Source organism: Macrobrachium rosenbergii, chromosome 45 (assembly GCF_040412425.1).
Source record: "Macrobrachium rosenbergii isolate ZJJX-2024 chromosome 45, ASM4041242v1, whole genome shotgun sequence".
NCBI classification, from domain to species: Eukaryota; Metazoa; Arthropoda; class Malacostraca; order Decapoda; family Palaemonidae; genus Macrobrachium; species Macrobrachium rosenbergii.
Genome location: NC_089785.1, coordinates 26,617,113 through 26,636,784, shown reverse-complemented (window position 1 = coordinate 26,636,784; position 19,672 = coordinate 26,617,113).

The following is a 19,672-nucleotide window of genomic DNA, read 5'->3' as shown; positions in this document are numbered from 1 at the left end:
TTATTTCTTCATCCTAATCCTACATCAATAAAAGTCTTCCTCCGGTTTGAACTTCATACTATTTTTACGTCGGTGAAAATTAAATTATGTAAATATTCACAACAGCTTAAGAAAGTCTGTCATGTACAAAATCTCCGAAACAGGAATTTCGTCACCCTTTACCACCCCTTTTCCCTCCCCTGAGAGAAAATTGTCCCCTACTAAATGTTTGTGAGGCCTGAGACGCGCTGGTTAGAATTCAACGGAGGCTTTGCACTCTCCTGAAGGTGGCCCCAAATTTGGCCCTTTGGGAGATCTGTGTTATTGCTTGGGCTTCTCTCGTTTGCTCTCGCTAATTTGGTGTCTTTCGGTCTCATTGTGACCCGTTGCTGCTGCCCACGACTGTGTCATATTGCCTGTTGCAATTTTCTGATCACTGATGTTTTGGGTGAGGGTGCTTATGTCCAGTGGTGGGGTTCTGGAGATTCTTTTTTTTCTTTTCTCTCTCTCTCTCTCTCTCTCTCTCTCTCTCTCTCTCTCTCTCGTTCCCATTACAAACGCATATCGTTAACATCAACATGCAAATGAATTTTCCGGTATCTTCAAATCAAGGAATATTGCTTCTCATCACCTCAGTCTTTCTCTCCTTCGCGAAAGGAGCCAGTAACGATTCTCTCTTGTTCCTTTCTCTCCGTTCCGGAACGAACGGGGCAAAATTTACCGAAGTAACACCATCTGTTTGGCCCACCCCTGTTCCAGTACCGCGTTCCAGAGGGTGCCTGGAAGATTAGTGGTCCAGAGGATTGTTTTTATGATTGGAATAGTTTTCACAGGATTTGTATTGTGCTCCAAACAAATCCTCTCATCTTGTTTGTTTTGTAGGAGGAGAGAATAGAACCCGTCGGCTAACTGAGTAATTTAGGAATGCTCGTTTTAGTCCAGAGGTAAAGGAGAGAGAATCTGAGTGAGCACAGAAGGGCAGACCCATTTGCTGGTCTTGTGACCAACGAGGATTTTGTTTTTGGAGACAGTTAAGAGTATTTGTCACAGGTTGACCTGGATTTGATGACTGGTAGAAATTGACAACTTTAGAATTTCCTTATCAATTGAGCCTTGATAAAGGAACTAATTGCGAAAGAAATTATTTGTTTATGAGATTTAAAGTTGATGGAACACCTAGATAATATATAAACTTCTTTCGAAATAAAATATTTTATTTATGCGATTTAAACTTAACGTAACACCAGCCCTTGGACGCAGACAACCTTACAGAGTTAATTCTTAACTGAGACTTGCCCTGTATATTCGCTTGTGCGTGGGTGGCCTTCAGATTTATTGCCCCAAAAAGAGTGAGGGAAGGAGTCGGGTGTTAGGGAGGGCCATTCGTCTACTGGTCAAAGAGTGTGACCTGTGTTCGATGAAGAGAAATGGCCAGTTGTCCAAATGGAAATGGCGTCAGTATCTCAGATGATCATCGCTCTCTCTCTCTCTCTCTCTCTCTCTCTCTCTCTCTCTCTCTCTCTCTCTCTCTCTCTCTCTCTCTCGTAAATTTAAAAAAAAATTTCCCTGTAATTTCCAAGAAGAGAGAAGAAGAAGAGAGAGAGAGAGAGAGAGAGAAGAAGAAGAAGAAAAGAGGGGAGGGACTGATAGCTAGTTTATTTTTAGAGAGAGAGAGAGAGAGAGAGAGAGAGAGAGAGAGAGAGAGAGAAGGGACTGATAGATAAAATTTAATTGTTATTAGATTTGCATTACATCGAAATATCTTTCTACTTACATATTTTAAACCTCTCTAATTTACACACATTTATTTTTATTGCTGTCAGGTAAGTTCCAGAAGGTCGTCCATTGCTGTGGGTGGTGTGAGTTCTTTCTTTATTTTGTTGCCTTTATTTTTGGGGAGAAATTGCTTCATTTTACTGTCTTCAGGAAGTAACTTTTAATAGTCTTTATGGCGGAAATTTAAGCTTCAGCTTTGCCCTCAATAAATATTTCCAGTTATTATCAAGTTATTTAAGCGTCATTTTCATTATTATTATTATTATTATTATTATTATTATTATTATTATTATTATTATTATTATTATTATTATTATTCAGAAGATGAAGAACCCTATTCATATGGAACGAACCCACAAAAGGGGCCACTGACTTAAAACTGAAGCTTCCAAAGAATGTTACGATGTTCATTCGAAAGAAGTAACAGAAGGTAATAGGAAATACAGGAAAAGATAAATTATTAGAGAAACAGATAAATTAATGATTTAATGAAAAAATATTTATTCATATTGAATATTTGTCTTGTGTGACCCCATTCTGTTCAAGGGGAAAGGAACCAGCATCTGTTCTCGCCCTGATTATTTTTCTGAGAATATTTTACATCTCGTCTTCCAACGCTGATGGATTTCGTCTCAATATGGGGATCCTGTGCCTGGCTTTCTTCTCTTCGCTTCCATCTCTGTTGCCAGTAAGCCTTGGCGGAGGTTTGCGATTTAAATATCTTTTTATTGATTGGCTTGGCGTTTTGGGGCCTTCATTTGATGAAAAACCACAAAATGATAATGCTTAAAGTAGGTTATTCTCAAATTCTGCAAATGGCAACTCATTCCTCATTGAATGAAATCCTTTTTAAAGAGAATCCTATTTCCTGAAGGACTCCCCTGGTGCATCCTGAAACTCATATCATAATTCTAGGTGGTCCTTCTTCCACCTCATTTGCATACGGACGAGGAGGAAGTGGTCCTTATTCTGTCCGAATTTGGGCTCTTAAGTCAACCCTTGTCCTGTGAGGTGTCAGGTTGAATGAGTTCCAGCCTCTGTGTCAGGGGAAGTTGTTTCCCCCATAAATGTTGTTTTGTTCCTCTCAGATTTTGTGTGGCTTTTGACTTCCCTTTTGTTTTTATGGACATACTTATTATTATTATTATATTTATTATTATTATTATTATTATTATTATTAAAAAATTGCTGTTTGCGTCGTTTAGCTTGTAGAGAGTCTCCTCTGTTCTTCTTATTATATTATCTTTTGCCCTAAAAGGGACTCTTTCCGTATTATTATTATTATTATTATTATTATTATTATTATTATTATTATTATTATTATTATTATTATTATTATTATTTGTTAATAACAGGAATTGGTTCAGGGGGACGTGATTGAAATAAAAACACATATTTTGGAGATTTTCGTCAGAGCACAAAATTTAAACTCTCTCTCTCTCTCTCTCTCTCTCTCTCTCTCTCTCTCTCTCTCTCTCTCTCTCTCTCTCTCTCTCTCTCTCTCTCCGCAAGAAATGCCCATCTTCCCTGACATTTAATCATTTCTGTTTTTCCAAACTCAAGAGATTCCACGGGATTGAAATAAGTTTTTAAAAGCTCGAAGCTCTTATGCTCCCTCTTTCTCATCATGAAGGGGATTAATGAGATAATTAATGGAATCATTTATGAGATCATTAGTGAGATCATTAATGAGATCATTAGTGAGATCATTAATGAGATAATTTAGAACCTTATTAAGAATTAAAATATAATTATGGTCTTTGATGAAGAAGAAGGCGAGATGGAAGGAGACACTGACTCGTAACATCTCGAAATAATTGAAGGTGTCAGGTGGAGTTTTGCTTAAGTGTTTGGAGGACTCTCTCTCTCTCTCTCTCTCTCTCTCTCTCTCTCTCTCTCTCTCTCTCTCTCTCTCTCTCTCTCTCTCCAAACTCTTGCAAACACTGCTTTTAATACATCTCCCATCCGATTTGATTGTCGTGCCCTTCCGCTCTTTGCTTTAATCTTTCTTTCTCTCTATTTCTCTTAGAAGGGATCCTTTGTAAATAGGAACTTTCTGGAATTTCTCTATTTCTCTCTCTCTATTTCTCTTCCAAGGGAACCTTTATAAATAGAAACTCCTTCTCTTCATTTGCAGAGATTTGGCTCAACGTATCCGGAAGGATTTGCTTTCATTTGGGAAGAGGAGAGACAGTTATTGTAAGGGAGCTTTTGTGTTGCTCAAGGCTTTTCATGACTATGTATAGTGTGCATTTGCATGCCTCTTAGAGAGAGAGAGAGAGAGAGAGAGAGAGAGAGAGAGAGAGAGAGAGAGAGAGAGAGAGGCTATTTCTTTAGCCAATTCGCTGTCCGATGTTTTTATTCGGTCGTGCATTATTTCAAGATTAAAAAATTTTCCCAAAAATTCCTTTTTAAAAACTTTTTTATGTTTTTGGGATTTTTTTTTATATCGTGATTACCATTATTAGTGTGGACGTTGACACCTTGTGTTTGTGCATGTTTGTGTATGTTTGTGTTTTTGTTACGACTCGTTTCACGCACATACATCAATAGCCTTCTGGAATCCATCGACACCAGACTCATGCCCCATTTCGCATTCCTGCCGAAGAGAGTCCTGCAGGAGAGAGGCGCCCAACCAAGCGAGGAAGGGAAGGATTCTTCCTAGGGGAGTCCTCCTGTGGCTGGGCAGTCCTCCCGTCGCAGGAAAATCGAAAACAAAGGGTGAACAAACAACTGACAAACAAAGCTGAGTTTCATCGTTTGTTCCTTCCATCCTTCGTTGCTGTGAAGGACGAGAAAAGGATCTCTCTCTCTCTCTCTCTCTCTCTCTCTCTCTCTCTCTCTCTCTCTCTCTCTCTCTCTCATAGACACACGACGTAGAAAACTCTGGTTAATCTTCAACAAAGACTTTCCAATCCGGAGGTATTGTATGACACGAATAGATTATTACCAGAAGGCATAAGAATGAGACCACGTGTATTGAAAATTATCAGTGAAGAAGTCTACCGGGCCGAGGTATTTTATACCGAAAAAGAGATAGTTGGAAATTAATCTTTTGCCAAGCAGAGGTATAGGGTGTATAAAAGAACTATTAGGGTTCAATTTAAATGACCTTTATGAAACTATACCTAAAGTTTTTCATAAATTTTCACGTTTTACAACTTGTATTTCCCACCTCACCGCAAAATCTAGTTGTCCCTAGAGCTGTTATTAACACTAAAATTATGAATACCGGTACTTTACAGAAGTCTTCCCGAAACTCCAATGCAATACAATGCAATGATTTCAACTTACCGCACAATACAATTGTTTGAACTCATATATAATGCAGTAATTTCAATCTGAATACAATACAGTCGTATTTAACTCACTATACAATACAATCATTTCAACTCTGTAAAATCCAATAATTTTACGTCGATGTAAAATACAGCCGTCCACTATTTTCATCTTTCATTCAGTATAGAAGGCCAGTTTTCCCATTAGCCCAGCCTTCTCTGTAAGAGAGCACAGCCCTCAAATTCCTCTCTATATTTCACCAACCTCCAGGCGAAGGGGGTGGATGTACCCGGGTTGGATCCCATGAGGGGGAGGGAGGTGGGTGGGGTGGAGTTAGGGATTTTGGTTGTCCATAAAGCGGAATATTGCTTCTGCATCTGGACACTGCTGACGCTGTACACGCTGTCGGAAACTTCAGATTAAAGGACCGAATTTTGCTGATAACATTGACTGAACGCGTCTGATTATTTTTGTTTGATTTGCGCCTGAAAGATAAATCCCTTTTTCACACTAGAGGTAAAAAAAAGAATATAATATTCTGATATAAGTAGATTGAAGCAGTAAAGTGCATACTTGGAATTTTGCACGAAAGTGTTGCCAGTGCCCCTTGCACTTAAGGTATCAGACTTATATAGGGTATGTTACATTGATCCAGGACACTCGCGACCAAAAGAACGCGCCGAATGTCTTCCCAAATTCATCCCAGCTTTTAGGAATCTCATATAGGGAGTGAAATCTTTCAAATGTACAACGATAATATACTGAAGCCATAATACGCATGCCCATTCATGTTACGTCCACAATACAGAGAACCATGTCGTAAATATGTCAACTCGTCACATACATATCACAAACATGCTTCGTACGAGTATCGAGCATTGGCTAAAGGTTCGCTCTCCACTTACGGTCATTGATTTGCTGTCAACTTGTTTCTGATATGTATGCGATAAGTTGCCGACGCGTGTTGATGACATATTATACACTATTATTGATGCATCCATTATGAGATGAATGTTTTGTATATTTTGACTTTTAGTAACGATTTTGACTTGAGCGTTAGACTTCAACACCTGAGCGACAAGAATTGTTCTGATTTACCTGAAATGTAAGGGAAGAAGGACTCTCTCTCTCTCTCTCTCTCTCTCTCTCTCTCTCTCTCTCTCTCTCTCTCTCTCTCTCTCTCTCTCTCTCTCAGATAATTAAAGATGCAAATGGACAGGGATTTGCCGGGATATTGAAATCAAGTATGCTAATGACCTCCGCTGTGAATAGCTAAAATTGATCTTGACGGCGCATTCTTTTAACGCCTAATAAAACGGAATTCAAAGTGCTGAGTGTTTGTTAGGTGGAGTTTTCTTTTTTTGCACAAATACAATCTAGTGTTTTTGTTTGCGTTTACTGCAAATACAACTGTTTTTGCTCAAGTCATTTCAACTCTCCATACATTGCAATATTTTTACCTCGCTATACAATACAACAATAAAAACTCACAATACAATCGTTTCAACTCACTGTAAAGTACAACCATTTGAACTCGCTATGAGATACACTCATTACAACTTATTATAAAGTACAATTATTTCACAACTCCCTATAAAATACAATCGTTTTAAGTCACCATAAAATAAAATCATTGCTTGTAATTCCTAGAGCCTTCATCCTTTGGACTAGAGTGAAGTTCGTGAATTGCATCGAGATAACACTATTTGTAAATATAAACAGAAATCTCTCCTCTGGGGTTCTCAGTGGGAAGGAATCAGTGCTGTGTTGCACAGGTTTGCTCTCTCATTAGGTTATGCAAATACACTGTTTGAATTCAGCAAGTTGGTTGTGTGTGTGTGTAAATTCATTAACTGCCGTAGGTAGTCTGATGGTTATTTTTCTGTAAGAACGGTACGCAGTTGTTGGTACACTGTTGTGCTTGGATTATGTATATAAAATCACACACACGCACACATATTTTTATCACGTACTCCGTGACTTTATGTTCACAAACATTAAACTACAAATGACGTTTAATGCCAGCTCGCTCTACCTCGGGAATATCACCGAAGGAGAAGAATTATAACTGATTAACGATTCGGGTCCTGGGAGATTCGATCTCCCGACAGCGCACGTCGACGGCTTTCAGGGACGGTATCCATTCAGGTTCGTGTGTGTGTGTGTGTGTGTCCATGATTTTATGACATTCACCAATAGAACAGAAAAATTATATTCTCACTGTTCTTTAAAGTGGCCAGTAAAACTGATTTTGGTTTTTGTAGAGTTTTCGTTTCCGGTGGAGAAATGGAGATTATGTTGTTCCTAAACACTTAGGTTAAGGGAGACAGGCTGGCTGGAAAGGTAATATTTGAGGCTTTTCTGTAACATCAGCATGTGAATGACAGAAACATCAAGTCCTTTTAAAAGACTCGCATCCTTAGCAGGATAATCTTCAGATATATTGACTGGAGAACCTCCTTCCTATTGGAGAGAACAGGCCCTTTCCTCCGCCCACTGACCTTGTCTCCTTATATCCTAGAAGCGAGGTCCTCTGTTCACCATATCCCTTCGGCTTCCAAATGAGGGAATGACTCCATTGGTGTCTCTGGCTGAAGAATGACTACTGCTGCTGTCTCGGCGGTGGTAGAGTGGAATTCGCGAAGAGAGAGGCGCGATGAAGCAGTGGAATCATCTTATTGGTTCGAAATGTCTTCGATTCCACTGAAGTGTCTGTTATAGTAGGGGCAAATGAATTTTTTTTTTTTTTTTTTTTTTAGTTAGGGAAATGAATCAAAGATTCAATGTGAATTTAAAGTCTATGAAAGCAGTTTGAATGTTCCTGGTTAAATACGGCATACGTTTGTATAATTTTTTTTGGGGGGGTTAGTGGATAGAGCTATATTCCCATCCAGACAGATTCCCCAATCAGTGGTTTATTGGAGGTCCTCGCTGTGATTGGGGATGTCACCTGATCACCTCTGCTCTCTTTATCATCATATTGCCCTGGGTCTTGGATGACTGTCTCTCTATTATTATTATTATTATATTATTATTATTATTATTATTATTATTATTATTATTATTATTATTATTATTATTATTATTATTATTATTTTGTAATAAAATCACAAGTATATAGTAAATTGTATTACTATGTAAATCATTTAAATATATACATAGTAATACAATTTACTGTATAATTGGGGATTTTTGTTATGCAATTGTTTTTCACGAGATTGTAAATTTCTTAGCATTATTATTATTATTATTATTATTATTATTATTATTATTATTATTATTATTATTATTATTATTATTATTATTATTCAGAAGATGAATCCTATTCGTATCTCAATATAGTGTTGCTGCGTATATTCAGATGAGAGAGAGAGAGAGAGAGAGGGGGCTGCAGGCGCATGCGTGGAATCTTGCAGTTACCAATACAGTGTCGTTCGTAATTTAAATTTCTCTCCTCGAGGTCATTTATGTACCCGAATATTTGCTGCTGCTTTTTCGTTGTTGTCGATATTTGAAGAAACTGGATTCCTGGGTCTTCTCCCTCGCAAGGTTTCAAGAAGAAGAAGAAGAAGAAGAAGAAGAAGAATAGGGTGATGAAGATTGCTTCGGTTTCCAATAGAGAATCCGTCGGTATTCAAGAGTTCGTCTTCCTCTTCTCTTCTTCTTTTTAGAAATGTTCGGACGGATACACCGTTAGTCCATTCGCCTTTTTGTGGATTCTCTCTCTCTCTCTCTCTCTCTCTCTCTCTCTCTCTCTCTCTCTCTCTCTCTCTCTCTCTCTCTCTTTTATAGGCTAAGGAATGAATACACATTTTGCCTAAAACGTGTATTCATGCCATTCCTTGAGATTCCTTTAACAAAATGTTTATTACGAAATGTTGGAGCAGTTGATAAATATAAAGGAAAAATCTAGTACAGTGGAAGTTTCATAAAATTTATACAGTAACCAACAGATGCCATATATTGATGCATATTCATACATGCATACATATGAATACGAGCACAGACTTCCTTTCATGTATGAATTGAGCATGTTTGTGTATTATTAAAACATTATCATAACTTTCATAGTATTTACTATGCATTGTGAATATTCTTGTGCACAAATAATTTTCGCAAATGTTTTGTGAATTTGTGAAGTGTATGGAGAGAGAGAGAGAGAGAGAGAGAGAGAGAGAGAGAGAGAGAGAGAGAGAGAGAGAGAGAGAGAGAGTGAGTTCCCTTCGTGCATTTTTTTAACTCCTCTATTAAAATTAAAATAAGCAATTAGAAAGTAAATGGAGAGAGAGAGAGGATTCTCCCCGTGTTATTCTTATTTATTCCAACTCATCCTCCCTCAAACTCGAGTAAATTTAGAACCGGCAACATAAAGGTCTTTCAGCTGACCCAAAAGGGATAAAAGAGAGAGGTTGTGAGTCAAACGGTCTACTCACGGTCCTTAGTGATCTCTGAGAGATCAGTTCGTTTATATTTAGTACTGATATTGAGAAATAAGTGCAATCCAGTTGATTTGCCTTGTTGATAAGTGGTTTGAGAGAGAGAGAGAGAGAAGAGAGAAACCAAAGACAGAGAGATTCTCCAGAACAATGAAAAGTCTGGGAGGAAAAGAACTTTACCCTTTTATTCTTATTTACTCCAACTGACTCATAGGTTGAATCGAGATGGACTGGAACACTTTTTTTCAAAGAGAGGAATTTATGAGGCGCAAAATACAATGTTGAAAATTGTATTAGTGATAATATGACTGAGGTCTCATTTTCTAACTTGATAACTAAAGAAATTTTACGAGGCTGAAGAAACAATCGGCAATATTGTTTCGTTTGCCAATGGATCCTCTGAATATGACTTTCTGATGGCAGTTTTATCATGAAAAGAGTTGTGGAAAGCGGAGGACGTTGTCGGTCAAGATTGTATTTGAGTGTGAGTTGAGGCTGTGTCACTTTTATGACCGGTCATAAGATTAATATTAAGAGGCGAGAAACAGGAGAAAAGTTTTCCCATTTTCAGAGGGACAAATAGACCGCGCAACGTCACGTTTTTAACTCCCATCTCCTTACGGTTAACACTTGTATTCTCTAGACCTGTATTCTCTAGACCTTGATTGACCATCTCGAAAGCGGAGGACGTGTCGGTGATTTCACTTTTTGATGAGAATTGAGGATTCTCTCTCTCTCTCTCTCTCTCTCTCTCTCTCTCTCTCTCTCTCTCTCTCTCTCTCTCTCAGCTAGAATTCAGTGAAGCAGTTAGTGCGTATCTTTTAAGTTTATCTTTATTTTTGAAACTGATTTATTAGACAAGATCTCTCAGTGATACAGTATTCACTGGTGGTCACCCATCTACGTAACAACCAAAGCCAGATTTGTTTAACATTGCGAATGGAGAAGGTTAGTGGCTTAGTAGCTGAGTTCAGTAGCTGCTCGGCAGAAAGATTGCGCGTGTGAGTGTGTTTGTGCAAATCAGCATGTTACAAATGGAAGCTATTTCTCCCTTCACGCTTTTATTATTGTTTCTATGCCAGAACGTCGTCTCTCGTTCTCTCTAAGGATTGGTATCCCTAAGAATTGATGTATATCTATTCTGAGTTTGTCCTAATGTATACTCTATGTATATATCCCATTAAGCTTAAGGAACCTTTTGCTCCGTTTTCTATATCCTTGCAGTTCTTCCCTCTAATAAATTTCACCTTTTCTCTCGGAACTGATTTCCTTCTAAGCACGAACTCCCATATCCTCTTCTTATCCGTTTTTTTAATCATTCGTTTTATCTCTCTCTCTCTCTCTCTCTCTCTCTCTCTCTCTCTCTCTCTCTCTCTCTCTCTCTCTCTCTCTCCGATATATCTCTCTCTGATATAAATTTAGCTCTTTTTGGATAACTCACTCGGATGTTAAAACTCTCGCCATTCCGTGATTGGAAATACTTCGTTAATTCCCCTTTCTATTAATTCCCATTTTCTTTCGTCTTTTTTTCTCAGGCGAGTGTGTGTGTGTATGTATGTATGTATGTATATATATATGTATGTAAGTATGTATGTATGTATACATTAAAACTGCGTTTAAGCTAATACGAGAAGAGCTTAAACGTCCCAGTCTGTTCAAATATCTTCCACTCTCGCAATATTTTTGGTAATGAAATAAAACAGCCAAATTAAACTAATTAAAAACAGGAAAGAATTTCAATTAAGGCATAAAATCCGATTATTGGGATTCATCTTAATCCGTTTGTGGTCCAGAGGGAGCTACAAATCGGCAACGGGTACAGTTTCTTCTTCTCGCGAGTTTGTTGTGGGAAATAGCACTTAAGCAATGGTTTTTGTTATGGCTGTGCTTAAGTAGTTATGTATACATGAAATTCCAATATACACACTTTTCCCACTCGGTAGATGGTGGCTTCAGAAGATAACAGCCTTCCGGTTACTTTACAAATCTTTTAGGGATGGAGTTGCTAGCCCTACGCTATTGAATGAGTGCCTAATGCTGTTTCACTAAGCCGTGTCACTCCCTTTGCACTTGCTGGATTGGCTTGTAAAAGATTATTTTGTTAAACTTTATTAGGCTCAGGTTGCGTCTAAACTGCAGTAAAACATGTCATGAACATGTTGGCAACTTATCACATACATATCACAAACATTTTGAGTGCATGTTACCGACTTGTTGGCAGTCCTTTCCGTTGCTTCATAAGATTGTCCAGCCTTTACCGAAGATCCTTCTCCACTTACGGTTGTTGACTTGTTTTCAACTTGTTTGTGATATGTATGGGATAAGTTACCGACGCGCGTGTGTGTGTATGACATGTTTTACTGGAGTGCGGACGCACCCTTACATGGTTAATGAAGCATCTCTTCTCTCTCTCTCTCTCTCTCTCTCTCTCTCTCTCTCTCTCTCTCTCTCTCTCTCTCTCTCTCGCACATAATGGGAAGTATAATCCCTCTCTTTGTGTGTTGCAGGAGCCAGATAGAGTCGGCCTGAATATTTATATCTTTAGGTTTTGTTCACTTTTGGAAAACCAAATTACTGATACTTTCTGTCAGTTCTTTTGGGTGATTTTTTATTTTAAACAGAACAGATGTTATTTACTGTTTCGGTTGAGATTTACGTAAAAAATCAAGCGTTTGTTAAAGATAACGAATTCCGTGTTTGCAATGTGCATGCAATTTGTACGAAGTGAAAAATTAATAACAGAATTATTTGGGGTTTCATGTTTACTGTTACATAAATTATGGTACATAAATTATGTAGAAATTCTCCAATGAATAACATCTATTTGAATGTCAGATGTATAAGAAAATATTTGCATTTTGTATCTCATGGCCAAATACAAGATTGCATTTTCCTTTCATTTGTTTTGTGATGTAATGAATAGCCGGTCGAATGGAAGGTTAAGTCAACAACAAATATGTGATTGTGGCGGGAGAGTGAATGGTCTGCTTTTGTTTTTGTTTATTTATTATTTTATTTATATTTGTGGACGGGTTTATGCCTTTGTTTTATAGTCACAAATGTATGTTGGTTCTGAAAATTGTATAGTTTATCGTTTTCCAAAAGAAAAAGTTGGTTTATCACCAATTTTACCGCCAAAGTTGGCCAGTGTATCAAAAGGTATATGTTGATTCCAGAATGGTATAATTTATCGTTTTCCTAAAGAAGAAAGTTGGTTTATCACCAATTTTTCCGTCAAGGTTGAGCAGTGTATCAGACATCCAGGAACTACGGGATTTCTGTCGGAATATAAAAAATATATTTGGTATCGCTCATCCGGGATATTGTCGAGTTGGCAAGAGAAAAAAAATATCGTGCATATTCAGACGAATTCTCTTGCATTCGGAGGAACACGATGGCGTCGTCTTTGTCCAAGGAATTAGATTCGATTTTGATTTTTAGTTGCTGATGATGATGATGATGTTGGCTTTAGTTAGACGGACATTGGATTTAAAAAAAAAAAACAGGGATTTTATATATTTTATCCTGTACAGGAGATTTTGTGTCAGTTCTCGAAAAGTGTCAGATTAAAAGAAAGAAATAAGAAACAGATTGGTAAGCAGCTGATTTAATCTTGTGTTGTAATTCCTTCTTCTGAATATTGCTTTCTCTCGTACCTTCTATTTTCCTTTCTTTCTTTTTCCTTATGCAAGGAAAGTTGTCAGTTGATTAGAAAACTCTGAACTTTGCATAAGTTTTCCAATCAGTTTCGTTTTGGCCGGGAAGAGGTCAAATTATCCCATTAGCCTTTGAGAAACCTTATGCATAAAAGCATTTTCTTTACAGGGATAAGACAGGTGAGGTTTAGTTATTACTTTTAACTTCTACAGTAAGTCTTATGCTGGAAAGCTTCATAATGCAAGATCTAATTTCCTTAATAAAGACAGTGATATATATATATATATATATATATATATTTATATATATATATATTTATATATATATTTATATATATATATATATATATATATATATATATATATATATATATGTATATATATATATATATATATATATATATATATATATATATTATATATATATATATATATATATATATATATATATATATATATATATACATACTGTATCTATTTATTATACATATACACATATATATATATATATATATATATATATATATATATATATATATATATATATATATATATATATATATATATATATATATATAAATATAAATTTATTTCCAAATAGGCCCAAATGCCACAGAGCAACTTTGTCAAATTGACATTGTCCGGTGAAATGGTTTCTATTTCCAGATAGGCCTACAACTGCCTCTTTTGGAAATGGGTTCTATTTCCAAATAGGCTTACACTTACCTTTTTTTAAAGTGGGGTGCATTGCCGAATAGGCCTACAATTACCCATTTTGAAAATTAAATGTATTCCCACATAGGCCTACACTTAACTCTCTTGAAAAAGTGCAATATTCCCAGATAGGCCTACATTTACGTCTTTCGGAAATAGTATCTATTCCCTGAGAGGCCTACACTTACCTTTTTTTGAAAATGGGTCTATATATTCCAAGATCTAATCCCAAATAGGCCCACACTTAACTCTTTTGAAAATTGAATCTAATCCCAAATAGGCCCACACTTAACTCTCTTGGAAATGGGATGTCTTGGTTCAGTGTAATTTTAAGACTGGCCTGAAATATGTAAATATACTGGATGACAGTACATTTACATATTTCAGTCTTACAGTCTTAAGAAAAATTCATTGTTGATAATTTGGCCTTCCGATATCTTTAGAAAGACTGGAATACTTTTGTAAAATATTGTTTATCTTTTTATTGTTCCTCTGGAAGACCAGTTACATGACTTTATGACAGGTCCATCTTGCATGACCACCTCTTGAGTTCTGATAAAATTTTTGTGAGCTGCTAAATAACTGTTTCTCTTCCAGTTGCTAACTGTTCTGAGAAAAACGTTCCTGTAGTGTTTGTGAAAGATTAATTTAGTGAACTTACTTATATATTATGGGGTAGAAATGCCCAATCATGTAACTTGAAGGTCAAATATAAAATTTCATCAAATGGGTCCAAAGAAAATTTGGGATCTATATGACAAAAAAATTGTAGCAAAATACAATATAATATGCTTCTGTATAATGGATAGCCACCTTTGCAGACTCCAGTTTTAAAATTTTACAATAAAGGGTTGATTTTATATAAGAGTTTAGGTAACTTTAACCGACGGTTAGATAATGAGCAGATCTGATGAACTTAAGAGTTTCCTACACGCCAGCTTGTAGCGTTTTTATCGTTCAAATTTTATTGTACTGCATGTGTCTCATTTTGTACGTGTGGTAAACACATTCAGTTTCCAGGGTTTTATAAAAATGGTAAAAAGTTGCCCAAAATTGTTAGTTACTGCTATGGATTGGAAAATTTCGTCACGCGGTTCCAAAGAAAATTTATGTCCAAGTGGCCGAAATGCCACAGAGCACCTTTAGATTTGAGCAAATTGACATTGTAACACTGCCGGTGCTAAGCAGTTCAACATACCAAAATCTCCAGGCTTCTGGAATTCAGATGAATCTGTTTGTAAATTAAGTAATTGATGGAGCTTTTAACGTCAAAGTTCAAGACCTGTGAAGGTCGAAAAGATGATCTGAATGAGCTCACGTTACATTAAAAGTATTCAAATGAATATTAGTACATCCGCATTTTTGCCCAAAATATTAAGATCAGTCTCTTTTTCGAAGTCTGCCCGGAACAACACTCCCCACCCCCAAAGAGTTACATCTCATGGGGGAGAGAGGAGAGAGAGAGAGAGAGAGAGAGAGAGAGAGAGAGAGAGAGAGAGAGAGATTTCGCCGAGATGACAAAGTATTGGAACTTGAGAGAGAAATTCTGCTGAAAAAGACCGACAAAGATCCTCAGTATCTCCTGCTAATATCATCCCCGATTCAGTCAGTCCTCCTCCATCTCCTCCTCCAAGCTGCCGGGTCCAGCAATATTGGACCGAGAGAGTTTTAGAGGCCGAGAGAGAGAGAGAGAGAGAGAGAGAGAGAGAGAGAGAGAGAGAGAGAGAGAGAGAGAGAGAATATTTCCGGTAAGATTCTGAAAAATTTGTAGTCCTGGGGCGTTTTCTAGACGTGGCAAGGAGCATGCGCAGTGGTGATGTGTATTTTGAGAATGTGCATACTTGACATACTTTTAATTAAATGACTTGAATAAGGTTATCTACAGATATACATACTCACAAGGTGCTCTATGAATACGTAGAAGTATTCTGTTCATATTCTTCATACATACTTTTCTCTGTGCATAAATTTATTTAAAGGACTTTAATAATCCTGCCTACACTGTACAACAAAAAATACAGGCTGCATATATGAATAAAGAGAATTTTGTCTTTATTCCTCATGAACTGAAGCTGTAGGTGACAATTTCATGCTTTCACACTAAAAAGGAAAACCTCTCTTTCCATTTCGACTTGTAATCCATTTCAGCTGTGTCTGTGGTATCATTTTTGGCAGATATTTTGCACTAAGAGTCTTCAGGAAACGGCTGTTTCACAGCAGTCTGTGGACTTTGCTCTCCGCTGTTATGTCCAAACTTTGGTCCAAAGTTGGAGAGAGGGCGCTGGAGAGGCCAGGTAGGTGGGTGGGTGTCACTTAAGCATCCAACAGTCTCCCCTGCAGATTTGGGCTAAAAGGGTTTTGGAAAGTAGGCGGCAATGACGTCATCTTGTGACTTTCCCCACGGTCATATGTCATAGTTAAGTGATTTAAATACTATTGTTTGTGTAAACCAGGAATAGGATTTAGATATCCAACTCGGTCGGCCTTCACTTGAAAATTGGTCCTGCCTCTTCAGAAGTGTTTCAGCATTGAACAATAAAAAGGAACATAGGCATGATTTTCACCGAGGTGCATTGTCCATAGGTTTGTTCATTGCATGGACGGGTGACCAAAAATAATGTTACTTTGATCATCTATTAGGTCATGGGCATGTGGGGCTAGCAGCTTCACCCCAAAATTTAAAATTTGTTTCTTTTTAAATTGTGGTTTAGCTCCTTTGGTTCTTAATTAATGAGAGAGAGAGAGAGAGAGAGAGAGAGAGAGAGAGAGAGAGAGAGAGAGAGAGAGAGAGGCAGGCCATTTGCTCCACAGAGTTGTGACGGGATATATCCGAGATTGTCATTCAGTTTGGACTTAATTCTTGTCTTCTCTCTCCGTCTTTCACTCCCTTTCCTTTCTCCCTCCCTCCCCACCCCCTCCCCTCCGATCCCCTTCCCCTGTGTCCTCCCACTGTCCCTCCCCCCTCAATCGTCTCCTCCAAATCCAGTCCAGACAAACCAACAGATCTTACAAGTTCATTTTTATCCCAAGGCATAACATGTAAAACCACCTGCATGGTTGTAGTTGACAGCGTTGCCTCTGCTTCTTTCCCCAGCTCCCAGTGATGTTATGACTCTTATAACCTTCCACCTTTCAAGGGGCGTTTTTTACCCCTTGTTTTCTCCCGGCTTGGGCTATATAAAGACACAAGGTTGCATATTCCCGTCACCTCTACAATAAACACGATAAATGAAGTTTATTGTATCGTCAAATGAAAATTCTTCCATATCGCAAAGTAACTTTTCGAAGATTTATCACAATCTCATTAAACGTCTGACTGGGAGGGTGCTCGTTCGTTGCAACTTACAGCGAGCTTTCCCTGTTCTTCTGATCATCATCTTCTGGCTAATGAGAGAATATTGAAAGTGTTCTCATAATGAAATAACACTTTGTGAGCAAAACATTTTTAAATTGTTTGATGCTTTTGTTAAACATCGACGTCTGTCAGTTGGGTCTGGATAATGGAACTGAATTTTGTGATACAGAATATTACAGATAATACAGTGGCGTTTTATTAATCTCTGTACTCTTTTGCTATTTACGTAAGATTAATATTTTTATATAAATATTTGCTTCGTAAATTAATAAGAGATTTTGATATAGTTTTAGTTCCATGTAAAGACTGTTTGTTTAGTCATGCTTCTCTCTCTCTCTCTCTCTCTCTCTCTCTCTCTCTCTCTCTCTCTCTCTCTCTCTCTCTCTCTCTCCAAGTAACTAAGGATGTAGGGTAATGTAATATATATATTTTATTAATATATTGATTTTATTATTATGTTGAAGTGACATAGGCCTAAGAGACTTCTTCGACAAAGACAATTGTCTTTGGTGAAATAGTGCCTTTTACTGTACCTCCATTCCCGCTCCCTATCTTTGGTCCTGCTGTCCAACCTCTCCAACTATTAATTCTTATAGCAACTGTGGGGTTTTCTCTCAGTCCCACCTTTAGAGCCTTGTACTTCATCACCTTTATTTTCTGGAGCTCTTTATCTTGCTGTCCAACCGCTCCAACTCTTTCACACACTGCCATGAGGGTTGAATGGCCGAAAGCGCCCACCCAGTGCTTCGAGGCTTGACACACTACATTTTGTAAGATTAAATCAATTCGAGTAAAACAACGTCTGAATTCGGATAGAGAAAGGGGGGCAGAAACACAATACAAAATAAAGGAATAAGAGAGATGAGAATAAAGGTAATAACAAGAGAGAAAGATAGTGGACAAAAACAAAATACAAAACAAGGAATAAGAGAGATGAGGATAAACGGTAATAACAGGAACGAGAATGGAAACAGAGCACCAATTAGAGAGAGATTCTCATAGCTACTCAGTAGAGCCCTTCAGTCCAGGACTGGATGATTCAAAGGGAGGGAGTCAACACGAAGCCCTTCAGTATCAAGGGGTAATAGATCGTCAATTTCTCCCTCATATATATATATATATATATATAATATATATATATATATATATCATATATATATATATATATATATATATATATATATATATATATATATATATATATATATATATATATATATATATATGTATATATATATATATATATATATATATATATATATATATATATATATATATATATATATATATATATATATAAAGTTTTTCACTGTGCACCCTTCTCCTCCTCCTGCTTTCACGAAGGAGGTAACGAAGTTATTAGATCATTAATTTTTGAATATTTATAAAATCTGTCAAAGGACCGACAGATTCCATCGGATTTAAATCGGATTCATAAGAGGATTAATTTGATAATGTAATCTTTCAGTGAAAAATGGCATGAAAATTACGGTCATTGGTGAAATCTCTGAGGTTATTCTTGGTGCCAGCATTTTCATTTTCTGTTCGTGACTGCAAAGTTGATTTCAATGAAGAATAGTAACAATTTTGATTTTTCTGAAAGTAACTCAGAAGTTTTTATTCGGTGTCACAAAAATATGTGTGTGTGTAGAGGAAAGAGAGAGAGAGAGAGAGAGAGAGAGAGAGAGAGAGAGAGAGAGAGAGAGAGAGAGAGAAATGTAATTTTCATTTACATATTAAATTCTCTAATCTTCTACTTATCATGTTATATGAAGCAAAAGCTTGAAAGTTAATTTTATTTCGGAATGCATTTTTGATAACAACCTCTGGGTTGAAGCAAATATGAGCATTTAAGTCTCTCTCTCTCTCTCTCTCTCTCTCTCTCTCTCTCTCTCTCTCTCTCTCTCTCTCTCTCACACACACACACACACACACACACACACACACATGTAATTTGGATTAACGATCACTCGCTTTGGACCTTGAAGATAAAGAATCAGACTGTAATTTTGATTAAGATCAAAGAATCAGACTTGAAGATAAAGAATAAAGTCTCTCTCTCTCTCTCTCTCTCTCTCTCTCTCTCTCTCTCTCTCTCTCTCTCTCTCTCTCTCTCTCTCTCTCTCCCTGAAGGGGACCACTCGGACCTCATCAGTGGAGGAAGGAAGCACCTCGATAACGTCATTAGGAAGCCAATAATCTCCGCTGCAGGATCCCAAAAGTGAGTTCGTTTTGGTCTCCGCTTCCTCTGGGATCTGTTGAACTGACAGCTACTTTTGGGAGAGGGGAAAACAGAAGATAAAAGAACATTCTGAAACTACTTTTGAGCCTTTTATGAGGCAGAAATATTGATGCAGTTGTGTTTGATGCTCAGGGACTGGTTGCTGTTATATTGACTTCTCAAAGGGTTCTGCATAATCCATGTTCGTGAAAGTTCTGGGAATTTTCACTTAATTGCAGAGACAAGGGTCTGAGAG